A 13,790-nucleotide genomic window follows, 5' to 3' on the forward strand; every position below is an offset into this window, starting at 1 on the left:
ACACACACATATATATATATATATATATATAAACACAAACACATACATAAATATATATAAAAATAAATATAAAAATAAATATATATAATATATAATATATAAACACGTTTACAAACACTCACATACACACAACGAAAATTTTCCGAAATAAAGCCACCTATCCCAACAGCGAAATCCTTCCCCAGCCACTCTCTCCCAACTCCAACCCCCTTCCCTCTATCCCCCCCACCCATTCCCCCACCTCGAAAAAAAAATCTACATATCCTCCCCTCCCCTACCCCCTACCCCTACCCCCACCCCCACCCTAACCCCCACCCCCCACCCCGCCGCCGCCATCGCCATCGGCCGGAGAAGAACGACGTAATACGTAATCCGGCGGAAAGACTGCGATCACGTCCAGCATTACGATTACGCCGGGAATAATTCGGCGCGATGCCCACAATCAGCCGTCAAAATTTCACCCATTTGTGTAAAGCGCTGTTCAGCAAAATGGTCTCGGCGATTATATTCATTCGCGCGACGCCTTCGGTACGGCAATGGGAAATGTTAAAACTTTGAACGCTTCCTTTATAATTTATCTGTCAAAACATTAGGAGATAATAAATAACATCCTTTGTTCTGAGGTCTTTTCTTTTCTTTTTTCCCCCTCTTTTTTATTTTTTTAAATTTTTCTACCCGTTCTTGCAGATTTCCATGCATAAGAAATACGGCATAATGGTTAATGGCCTGCAGAGCTAAAGTGCTGTTAAGCGTTTTCCGCAAATTGCTAATTCCCGTAATTAATGCTTGCAGTAATGATAAGGCAATAGTAAACAGAGGAAGTGCATTAATCACACTGATGATTATGATAACGGGGATAATCATAAGGAAAAATAATAAGTTTATAAGAAGAGCAAGACCCAATAACAACTGTAGGACTTACACAATAATGCAACAATAATTTATTCAATTACATATAACATATTTATACATATAGATACATATCATCACTATATACGTGTGTGTGTGTGTGTGTGTGTGTGTGTGTGTGTGTGTGTGTGTGTGTGTGTGTGTGTGTGTGTGTGTGCGTGTGTGTGTGAGTGAGTGAGTGAGTGAGTGAGAGTGAGTGAGTGAGTGAGTGAGTGAGTGAGTGAGTGAGCGAGTGAGAGTGATTACGTGCGTGCGTGCGTGCGTGTGTGTGTAATCTTCCCCGCCCTTTCTAACCCCAACCCTCAAACGAACAGAAGTGACGATCGTGGAAAAAAGTGTGTGTTTTCTGCTCTTGTTTTCGTCCCGGCACCTCGTAAGCGACCCGTGCGCGCGAGAGAGGAAGAGCGAAAGAGAAAGGAGAGAGAACGAGAGAGAGAGAGAGAGAGAGAGAAAGAGAGAGAGAGAAAGAGAGAGAGAGAAAGAGCAGTCACCTTGATCACCTCTATAATTGTCTCCTTCCGCTGAACGACCTTCACCGAGGCACCCCCCCACCTCCCTTAAAAAATATTAATCATGATAATAAAAAATGTTGAATATCACCCCCCCTCCCCCCAACCACTCTATTCGTGTCCTCTCCCTTCCTCCCTATCTTTCTCTTCCCCTCTTCCTTCTCCCACCTTCCTTAACTCCCTCTCCCTGCCATTTCCTCCCTCCTCTGTCTTTCTCTCTCCCACCTCCTTTCTCTAATTCTTCCTGTTCTTACCTTCTCCTTCTTCCTCACTTCCTTCCCTTCTCCCCCCCCCTTTCTCTCTCTTTCCTTTCCTTGTCCGTCCTTCTTTCTTCCTCTCCTTCTCTCCCTACTTTCTTGTCCCCGCCGCTGAAGTCCAAAATGGTCCTAAGTGCTCCTTAAGTGATGCTAATTACATTAATTCATTCGTAATGTAATCGTCAACTGTGCAATCAGCGTTAAACCGAGCTTCCGCCATTTTGGAACGGGGGGGGGGGGGATGGGGGAGGTGTATATGTATGTGTGATGCGTGTGTGTGTGTGTGTGTGTGTGTGTGTGTGTGTGTGTGTGTGTGTGTGTGTGTGTGTGTGTGTGTGTGTGTGTGTGTGTGTGTGTGTGTGTGTGTGTGTGTGTGTGTGTGTGTGTGTGTGTGTGTGTGTACGTGTACGTGTGCGTGTGCGTGTGCGTGTGCGTGTGCGTGTGCGTGTGTGTGTGTTCGCGCGCACGGGTGTGTGTGTATTTCCAAAATGCATTTATCATTTTGATTAACCTAAGCGGGGGATCATTTATTTGACGTCCCCCAATTCGTATACCTTTTCCCCTCTTCTCCCCCCATAATATATCTAATAGAAGATTTAGAACTAAAAACATCAAGTATTTCCATAACCCTAACTTCCTAAAGCCCCCCCCCACCCCCACCCCCTGCACCCCCTCGTTACCCTACACGCACCCTACCCAATCTTCTTATATCCCCCCCCCCCTTCCTTCCCCCTATCCTTGGATCCATCTTCATTGCAAAAACCAACAAGCTGAAAAAATCCACAATCATCATTTAGCGTCTACGAAAACTTGGCTAATGCTTTGAAACAGACTAATCTTTTTTGAAGGATCACGTCATGCTTGCGGACTATAATCATTCTTGTAATAAAGAAATATGAAGGGAGGGGAAGAAAAAAATGCAGAAAGAATAGGAGTAATATAAAGAAATAAGAATGAATGAGAAAAAAAGCACCGAAAGAAGATGAGTAATATAAAGAAATATGAAAGGAGGAAAACATTAAAAATATCGGATGAACAGGAGTAATATACACACATAAAAAATGGATGATGATGGAGGAGGCGAAAATATAAACAGACAATAATTGTACCCCCCCCCCCCCCCCTCTCGAGAAAGAACAAAAATCGTATCAAAAATTACCTCTTCGCAAAGTTTGGGAAGCTTTTAAATCCAAGAAAATAACTGTCAGACCTGATAAGCTTTATATCATATTTAAAAATCTTAATAATAAAAATTAAGAAAAAAACAACTGGCCTGTTCTACAAGGTAACTGTTCAGTACCAGTTACGTGATATCTTATTCTAAACAAAAGAGTCAATTATCAAACGCAATATACCCAAATGCAGCTAATCGACCCTTGTCTATACGCGTGTTTTTTTTATTTCTTTCTCCTTTTGAATGATACGTAATGAGGTTAGTGTGTCGAGGTGTAAACAATCGCTGTTTAAATCATCTTGTGATATTTCCTGGTGTTCGTCAGGGCACGATCCGTTTGGTAATGGTAATTAGTAATCTAAATATTATTAGTATTACCACTACTACTGTGTCTAATGATGATAATAATAATAATAATAATAATAATAATAATAATAATAATGATAATAATAATAATGATAATAACAATCAAAATAACGGTAATAATCGTAATGATCTGTAGGAATGATAATGCTAATAATATTGATGACGACGACAACGACGACGACGACGATAATAATAATGTTAATGATAATGATGATGATAATAATAATAATGATAACAAAAACAACAACAACAATAATATGATGATAACAAAACCAACAATTCAGCCAAATACAGAATAAAGCACGGATCTCGCTTCCCCGGTCCAAAGCGCCCCCCCCCCCCCCCCCCCCGAGCCCGGACTGCCGTGCTCTGCGTCGAGAGGCCGCCGATTCGCCGGCCCTGAGCCCCTTCGCCTGAGCTCCCCTTGGCCGCCACACCCGTCGACTTCAAAAGACCGACCGAAGGCGCCAGTTCCCGGAATCTGCCTTCGTTGATATCGATTTATTTTTTTCTTCTTCTTCTCTTTTCTTTTTAGCCATTCTTTTTCTTTATTTTTTTCTTTCTTCCTGCGACGTAACACTTAACTCGGCAAACACAGACGTAACTGTCCGGCGGCGGCGGCGGGGCGAGACGTTTGAATCTGCGCGTTTCGAGGGTCTATCGCACTAAGCCTTACACCGCCAATTATCGTAAGCATAATGAGAATATAGCGTGCGGGGGCTTCGTACTAACTCCATGCACACACTTAGATCCCGGCGCCCCGAACGCTCGCAAACCGGCGTCGGTCCCGGCCTCCCCTCTAGCGGCGGGCTCTCGAATCTTTTTTTATTTTTTATTCTCCTTTTTTGTACTTCTTCTTCTTCATCTCTCTCTCTCTCATCAATCATTCATCTAACATTCGCGGCATTGCCAGGGCTTCAAATTACCATCACAACGCAGGTCATGATGGAGGGCCTCTCCTCATTCCAGCCCGGTCGTAATTTGTGATTAGCTAAACTGATCGCGTTCACGATTAAGGAAACTCATTAAGTTCGACGGCGGGCATTTTTGCCAGCCGCGATGAATAAAATAGCAAGGAAAAAAAATATATATTGACATAGACGAGGATTTATTCCCCAGATCTCTTCTCCTAAAAAAAAGAGAGAATTGGGGGGGGGGGGGGGATTACCAATGCATACGAAGGGAAATCCTTTCTCCCTTCGCGAACAACGTATTCGGAGGCGTAAAATCTGTTTGTTGTCTACCGCTGTGACGTCATCCGCTATCGCCACTCTTGGCTACATCCGCACGCACGCATACCACACCTGGTTGTGTTTTATTATCGTCGCCGCATCTACCGCATACCGACCCTCTTATCTCATCAATGTGGATATTATTATTACTTCTCTCGACCGTTACGGAATGAGGGCAAAAAAAAGGATTAATAAACCTCCGAGGAAGACCGATGAAAATGCAGTAGTCTCCGGGACGGTTGCCAACTCGGCCATTATTCTCTACGTATCGTCTCCCTCTCTTTCTCTTGTGTTAATATCAAGCCAGGCCTTTGGGGGAACACTCGGACGTCGAAACCCGATACCCGACTGATACTGAATCACTGAATTATACAGAAAGAAAGAGAGGAAGACAAAGGGACAGAAAGAAAGAAAGAGAAAGATAAGGGATGTGTTGGTGGTGGGGGGGGGGGGGGGGGGGCACGCGAACAAAGACCAAACTTTATCCCCGTCAGAAGAAACAAATTAATCCCCGGTTCCAAAAATGCCCTGACAAAGACGCTCGCAAAGACACCGAACCTCTTCGCGTCCTCCTTCGCTTGGCAAATCGACCCCAAACAAATAAAGCAAAATAACTTTTAATAATACGACAGTAACGAGAACCGATCATCAATCATTGTCGCCAGAGGAGGGACAGACTGGGAGGGAAAGTGAATCCAATTCGATCTATAATATGGGGGAGAGCGTATTATTTTATTATATTATGGCAATGTCTATCTTGTCTCTCTGCCTCTGTCTGTCTAGCTTTATCTCTCTGTCTGTCTCTGTCTCTCTCTCTGTCTCTCTCTCTCTCTCTCTCTCTCTCTCTCTCTCTCTCTCTCTCTCTCTCTCTCTCTCTCTCTCTCTCTCTCTCTCTCTCTCTCTCTCTCTCTCTCTCTCTCTCTCTCTCTGGCTTGAGCTCTGTGATTTTGCCCTCCTGTATTCTGACTGCAGGTGGTCGCGACGTTAAGACTGACCATGGCGGATAAGATAGGAGAAGGGGAGGAGGAGATGGGGGGGGGGTGAAGCAGGGATAGGGGGGAGAGCCGGAAAGAAAGGAAGGGACAGAAAGGGGAGAGAAAGAATAGAGCCGAGGGGCCAAAAGGAGGTTGGGAACTGCAGCAACTGTGCAGTAATTAGAGGGTGGCAAAAAGTGCCTACATACCCCCCACCTCTTGTCCTTCTCTATCTCACCCCCCACCTTATCCCTCCCTTCCTCCTGCCCCTTCCTCCTTTAGCCCCCCCAGATGCGTCCCACGGTTCCGACATTCTGTTACATCCTTGCGACCCATTCAAGGGAGTTTTATCTTATCGCTGGAATTAGTCGGGTGAATGTACAAGCTCCGATAATTGTTAACTGATTTCCCCTCCCCCCCTTTATGTGGAAGAAGACGGGGTGGAGGGAGAGGGGGGGAGGATAGAAGGGAGGGGGGAGGGCGAGAAGATTACATGCTGACGCAACCGAATTTCGAAACACTACCCCCCCCCCAGGAGATTAAAAACAAGAAAAAACACGGGGAGAACAACACAAATTTTTACACCCGTCAGCTTAATCTGCTTCTCTCTGGATGGATCCTTCGAATGAGTTTCCATCGGTTTCCATCTCTCTATCGCCCCTCCCTTCTTCCCTCTTATGTTCCTCCTCCCCCTCCAACCCTTCCTTAAACCTTCCTTCCCCCCTTACTCCTTCTAACCTCCCCCTCCTACCCTCCCTTCCTTCTTCCTCCTCCCTCCATCCATTCATCAACTCTCATCCTTCCTTCCTTCCCTCCCTCCTTCCACCCTCTCCCCCCTCCATTCCTCCTCTCTTATCCCTCCTTCCTTCCCTCCCTCCCTCTTCCACTCCCCCACCCTCCTTCCTTCCACCCTTCCTCCCCTCTCCCCCCCCCCCCATCCCTCCCTCTGCAGCTGCGTTCACATCACGACTAATGGAACCACGTCATGTGAAGTGTCAGAGACAAGGCACCGGTGAGGGGGATTACTGAGCCTATAGGAAGCCGGGGACGAGGAAGAGGAGGAAGCGGGTAGGAGGGAGGAGGAGGAGGAGGAGAAGGAGGAGGAGAAGCATCAACAGCAGGAGGAGGAGATGGTGTTAGAGGAAGAGGATTGAGGAGATGGTAATGGATAAATAAGAGGAGGAGGAAGAGGAGGAGGAGGAGGAGGAGGAGGAGGAGGAGGAGGAAGAGACGGAAGAAGAGCACTGCCATCGCCGCTAGAAGAGATGGCGGAGAAGATACCGGCGAGGAGGAAGAAGGGCCTCCCCCCAACCCCTTCCCTCCATGAGTACCCCCCCACCCCCGTGTCCGAGATCTCTTTCAGACTAACTGATCAAGACGAAGAGGAGTTTGATGGGGGTGGGGGTGGAGAGGGTGAAGTAGAAAGAAAGAAAAAGAAAGAAAGAAAGAAAGAAAAAGAAAGAAAGAAAGAAAGAAAAAGAAAGAAAGAAAATAAGAAAAAGAAAGAGACAGGAAGACTGCGGGCATGAATCTGTCTTTTATGTCTCTTCTTTCTCTCTCTCACCCCCTTATTCCCTTTTCCATCCGCCGTCTCCTTCCAACCTCCGTTCATTTTCCCCCCTTTCTTTCCTTTCGTCTAAGAGATATATAAAAAAAAAAATCTTCAAGGAGTTGGAAACCAAGACCAAAAAACTGCTAAAAATCGACGTTCATGAAAAGATACGAACATCTTATCAGCGACATATGTTTCCGTTCAACCCTTTTCCCTCCTCCTTTAATCTTTATCAATCAATCATTTGAATCATTAATACTTCATGATTACCACGAGGTTATTATTCTATTCTATTCTAAGGTCATTATCCACTTCCTCATCAAGCGTGAAAATCCCCAAAGATAATGAAATACAGTCGTTACTGTAATGACATCCGTAGTTTTACACGGGAGATTTCAACGGAGGAAAAACACGTAAGTAGTGATCCACGATAAAGGCCTTTAAATCATTCTATTATAACGATGCAGAAAGTACTTATTCCCAACCCTCACGTTCCTGGAGAGAGAAAAAATCCGCCCCAATGCATGATAACCCTAATCGAAACTGAATTACACTGAAATTGCCATATCACTAGAGAGGGAGCGGATGAGAATAATTAATATTGAATATATTTTCACATGTTTCTCTCCCTACTTTCGACTCTGTTCTCGTCCTATCGATAATAAAAATCTCACTCGAGAAAAATTGGTTTCCAATTTTTTTCTCTCTCATATTTTCTTTTTTTCTCGTCAATTCGAAATTTCATTTTGTGGCCAAGTTGAGATCTTCAACTGTAAGCGGGTCTTGGTAATAGCAGAAAGCGATAAGAATAATCATAGCGATGACGAAGGTGATAAAGATGGTGATTATGGTGATACCGATAGTATAATAATTCAAATCGTGCTCAGTAATAGATCAAAGAGTGATATCAACAGCGCCAGAAGCATTACTAATACAGTACTGAATAATCACCGGATTGATGATAACAAGTCTTATTAATGATGTTGAAAATGTAAAAGAAAAGCAAGCGTGCAATGGCCATCCTCCAGGGGGAAGAGGGACGGCGATCTCGTGACGTCATAGACCACCGTATAAACAAACACACAGGCATGAAACAGACATGCAAACACAGAAACACACACGCACATACACAGGCATGAGCACACTCAAACACGCAAAAACACAGCTAATAAATCGCAACCAAACACAGACACACCTCCGAACAAAACAATCAAGACACACAAACAAAACAAAACAAAAACACGCACACCACCATCCCTACCCTTCCCCCTCCAACCCCAGCCCTACCCACCCTCTCCCTCCAACCCCACCCGTACCCACCCTCACCCGACCCCCACCACGTGACAGGTTGAGCAAGGCCTGCGTTACCTGAGCGAGATAATCCTTGTTTAAGTCTAAATTAAGCCTCGAGTCTAAGCCTTTCTCTCCGCGCTGCAACTCCCTCGCCTTTAAGTCTTTGGTCACGAGGGGGAGGTTTCGAGGCCCTGATATCGCGACCGCTCTTTTATGGACGAGTCGAGATTAGGCGCACGGAGGTTTTGCCCCTCCCCCCCTTCCCTCCCCCTACTTGCTCTGTCTTTGCCGTTTGGTGTTTTTGTTTCCCTTTTTCCCCCTCGTTGGTTTGCTGTCGTTGTTTTTTGTTTGCGTTTTTTATTTTTGTTGTTGTTGTTACGTCGTTTCGTTTTACTTATCATTATTCATTACTTTTTTTTTTTTTTTTTTTTTTGCTTTGTGTTGTAGACGTTGCTGTTTCTTTTTTCAATTTGACATTGCCGTCGATTGCCTATTATTTTGCTTTCGCTGTCATTGATTTTTTGTAGTTTTTTTCTTACTTGCCTCTTAACAAATATTTCCCGCGGCGCTGTCGTTGTTATCAATCAATTTGTGCTATAAGTGCTATAATATGACAGCAATAATGAGAATAATTAAACTATATCGGTGTTGGTGAAAATATGAGCATGTAGCATTTACAGATACTTTAATCTGCATATATGACGCGATAAATTGTCAATGATACTATTAACAATAAATCACTACTATTAGGAAATTATTAAAAAGTACAAGAGAAAGAGAGACAGATAGTTAAAGGAGAGAGAACGAAAGACACAAGAAAGAGATAGAGGCAAGGGAAGAATAAGCAGTTTCCTCCCAGCTGACATATTGTCTTCACACACACACACACACACACACACACACACACACACATACACACACACACACACACACACACATAAACACACACACACACACACACACACACACACACACACACACACACATACACACATTCGCGCACACATACATACACACACACACACACACACACACAAACAAACAAACACTAACCACACGCAACCATCACAACAAAGAAACACAAACACCCCCCAGCACGCACTTTGATTCTCAGAACCGAGAGATAAGAGAATCAGTCGAGGCGATCAGCAAACTCTCTAGTTTCACCTCCGAGCAAGAAGGAGAAGAAAAATAGCAAATAATCTTAGTGTCGCTCTGTCGATGGTTTTAATGTCGTCTGGGAATATTATAAAAATGCTAAACGAAGCTGAAACAATAAAAATCATAGGCGTTTGGAATGGTATCGAAATGGTTTTCACATTTTTAAAATTTCTTATAAGAAACTGTTTTGATCCTGAACAATAGTGCTGGATAGAATACACTTTCCTCTTAACATTAATGGTGTACGGTTCAAACTTTTCCGTATCTTATGCTAGTTATTGTTCTTTTTTTAACGGAATGATGATCATAACGAAAGCGAAAACGAACGTAATAACGAAGACGATTTAAATGGAGTTAATACCAATTATTATATCAAATAACAGGACCCAAATTACATATAACCACAACACCAACAGTATAATATTAATACCTAAATATTGATGTCAAATTTGGAATCGAAGAATTGCCTGGGATTTTTCTTTTCTAACATTAATTTGAGAAATCTTGAAAAATCTTACATACACGAATGGGCAGCGAGATAAAACTCACAGAAACGAATTAATAAATAAACAGAACAAATAAATAAGCAAATGAATAACAAAATAAACGAAAAAAGACGCACACGCACTCCCTGACACACTCCCCCCACCCCCCAATCTCCCCTTCTCTCCCACTTACCCTCCCATCCCCCTCACCCCCCACTTCCCATAACAGCCACCGAACACAACAACAAAAAACAACGAGAACCACAACAACAACACCCGGTTTTAAACAAAAGAAGAGCGTCGGCAGGACAACACGGGGCAAAAGCGTCAAAGTTTCTTGCTCTGTCGCTTCTCATGTCACCGCCTCGCCCCGGATCGTCTTACATACCCTCCCGCCCCTCCTTCCCTCTTCTCTCCTCCCCTCCCCCCTTCCCCCTCCCCCTCCTTCCATCTTCTCTTCTCTTCTCTTCTCTTCTCTTCTCTTCTCTTCTCTTCTCTCCTCACCTCCCCTCCCCCTCCTTCCATCTTCTCTCCTCACCTCACCTCCCCTCCTTCCCTCTTCTCTCCTCACCTCACCTCCACTTCCCCTCCTTCCCTCTTCTCTCCACCCTTCCCCTCCCCTCCCCCTCCCCCTCCTATCCTCTTCTCTCCTCACCTCACCTCCCCTTCCCCTCCTTCCCTCTTCTCTCCTCCCCTCCCCTCCCTTCCCCCTCCCCCTCCTTCCCTCTTCTCTCCTCACCTCCCTTCCCCTCCTTCCATCTTCTCTCCTCACCTCACCTCACCTCACCTCCTCTCCCCCTCCCCCTCCTTGCCTTCCCTCCCCCCTCCTATTCTCTTCTCTCACTTCCCTTCTCTCCTACCCTCTTTCTCCTCACCTCCCCTCCTCCCTCCTATCCTCTTCTCTCCTAACTTCCTCTCCCCCCTCCTACCCTCTTCTCCCCCCACCCCTGTGTGTGTGTGTGTGTGTGTGTGTGTGTGTGTGTGTGTATGTGTGTGTGTATATATATATATATATACATATATATAAATGTGTATATATGTATATATGTGAATATAAATACATATATATATATACATTGTTGGTAACAGAATCCCCTAACCCCCCAAAAATAGATATACATAAATATATAGACTGATAGATTGATGGATAGGTAGATAGATAGATAAATAGACACATAGATAATAATGGCATCAACAACAACAGCAGTGATAACAAAAACAAAAAGCGTTAATAAGAACAATAACAAAATAACCATAACACTAGTGCTTTTAGAATCATGTCCGCGTTCCTGATCGCTCCAGGTAATCTTGCAATGCCAGATAAAATCATATAATTAATCTTCACACAAAAACAAACAAAAAAAAAAGAAGTAACAAATGATAAGAGCAAGCACAAAAACAACAAACAAAAAGCAGAAGCACCTTCCATGAACACAATGTTCATCCTCTGCAGAAAATAAAGACTAATTTCCTCAAATACAAAAATATTATCTCTTAATAACTGTTAAGACCGGTGCAATGTTCATCCTGCAATAGTCATTACATTGATAAGATAATAATTTTCTTTTTATATTACTATCAAGCATGGTGTAATTCGGTACAAGATTAGATTATCTCATTCTTTCTTTCCTTGCAATAATGTGCTTGTGTTTATTAAAGCCTGACGTTCCAAAAGCTCATGAAAGAAAGATCGTATACATGGGTACGTATCTATACTGTAAACATACATACATACATACATACATATATATATATATATATATATATATATATATATATATATATATTTATATATGAGAACATGCAACACGCACGCTCCAAAGAAACAAACGCAAGCACAAACACACACACACACACACACACACACACACACACACACACACACACCGAAATATGAAGCATAATAAGATTAAACTTTCTGAAGGGATATAAACAACTACATCATAAGCTCCTTCGAAAACACAAACGGATAAAAAAAAAAAAATAATAATGATAATAATAACAATAAGTCACGATATTCTAATTGTCCGCCCCCCCCCCCCCCCCTCTACTTCCCACGTTTCGTCCCTTACCGGCGAAGCTCGTTCACACACACCCTACCTTGCCCTTATTTTCCCTCCCTCTTACCCCTCTTTCCCCTCATCCCCTACCCTCATGCCCTCTTTCCCTCACCTCCTCTCTCCCTCCTCCTCCCCATTCATTCCTCTTACTTCTCTTATCTACCTCCAGCCTCCTCCTCCTCCTCCTCCTCCTCCTCCTCCTCCTCCTCCTCCTCCTCCTCCTCCTCCTCCTTCTCCTCCCCCTCCCCCTCCCCCTCCCCCTCCCCCTCTCCCTCCTCCTCCTCCTCCTCCTCCTCCTCCTCCTCCCCCTCTCCCTCTCCCTCCTCCTCCTCCTCCCCCTCTCCCTCCTCCTCCCCCTCCTCCTCCCCCCCTCCCCCTCCTCCCCCCCCTCCCCCTCCTCCTCCCCCCCCCTCCTCCTCCTCCTCCTCCTCCTCCTCCTCCTCCTCCTCCTCCTCCTCCCTCTCCTTCAATACCAATGCTCAGCCAAGTTTGCAAATCGTCCAAAGAAACGGAAAAGGGTAGAAGAAAAGTAGGGAAAGGAAAGACAAGGAGAGAGGGAGGAGGGGGGGGGGGGTTCTAGTACCCTCGTCTTGTAAAATCTCTCCAAGACGCTTAATCAATGATGGGCATTTCCGGAGCCGGCATCCCCCCCTGCACCACCCCCTCCCTTCAACCTCCACCCTATCCCCCCCCCCACCTCCACCCCACTCCAAGATGGCGCACTCCGGCGAAAAGGAAAAACTCCAGCTCCCGTCGGCGAGATCAAAAAGCTCCTTTCGAACTCCTAACCTGATCTGCCGCGCGGTGCTTTTGTCCCGGGGAGGAGAGGCGTAGGGAGCGAGGCGAGGCCGGGGGCGTGCGTGATTGCAACTGCGCGACGGGTCACTCCGGCTCGAACTCCGGGGATGGAGATGTTTGGTGGGGCGGTTCTCGGTCTCGTTCTCTTCGGCTGTCTTCTTCTGTCTCTGCTTGTCTCTGTCTTCTCTTCTGCTGTCTGCTTATTTCTCTCTCTCTTTCTCTTTTCTCCTCTCTCTCTTTCTCTTTCTCTTTCTCTTTCTCTTTCTCTTTCTCTTTCTCTTTCTCTTTCTCTTTCTCTTTCTCTTTCTCTTTCTCTTTCTCTTTCTCTTTCTCTTCCTCTCTCTCTCTCTCTCTCTCTCTCTCTCTCTCTCTCTCTCTCTCTCTCTCTCTCTCTCTCTCTCTCTCTCTCTATTCCTCGAATCCTTCTCTGCCTCTCTTTATTTCTCTATACCTCCTTCTCTCGCTCTCAATCTCTCACTCTCTCAATCTCATTCACACTCTCTCTCTCTCTCTCTCTCTCTCTCTCTCTCTCTCTCTCTCTCTCTCTCTCTCTCTCTCTCTCTCTCTCTCTCTCTCTCTCTCTCTCACTCTTACTCATACTCTCTCTGTCTCTCTCTCTCTCTCTCTCTCTCTCTCTCTCTCTCTCTCTCTCTCTCTCTCTCTCTCTCTCTCTCTCTCTCTCTCTCTCTCTCTCTCTCTCTCTCTCTCTCTCTCTCTCTCTCTCTCTCTCTCTCTCTCTCTCTCTCTCTCTCTCTCTCTCTCTCTCTCTCTCTCTCTTCTCTCTCTCTCACTATTACTCATACTCTCTCGCTGTCTCCTACATTTTTCCTCCGCGCCGAAATTTTTTTTGTTTTATTCTCGTTGTTCTAACAATTGCTTTGCGCTTAGTATGTGCGAGCGTGTAAACATGTTCATTATATGCAACTTCAGGTAGGTAGGTAGGGAGGGAGGGAGGGGGGAGGTGGAGGGGGAGGGGGAAGGAAAGAGGAGGAAGGAAGAGAGGTAGGGAGGGGGATGGGG

Source organism: Penaeus chinensis, chromosome 18 (genome assembly GCF_019202785.1).
Source record: "Penaeus chinensis breed Huanghai No. 1 chromosome 18, ASM1920278v2, whole genome shotgun sequence".
NCBI classification, from domain to species: domain Eukaryota; kingdom Metazoa; phylum Arthropoda; class Malacostraca; order Decapoda; family Penaeidae; genus Penaeus; species Penaeus chinensis.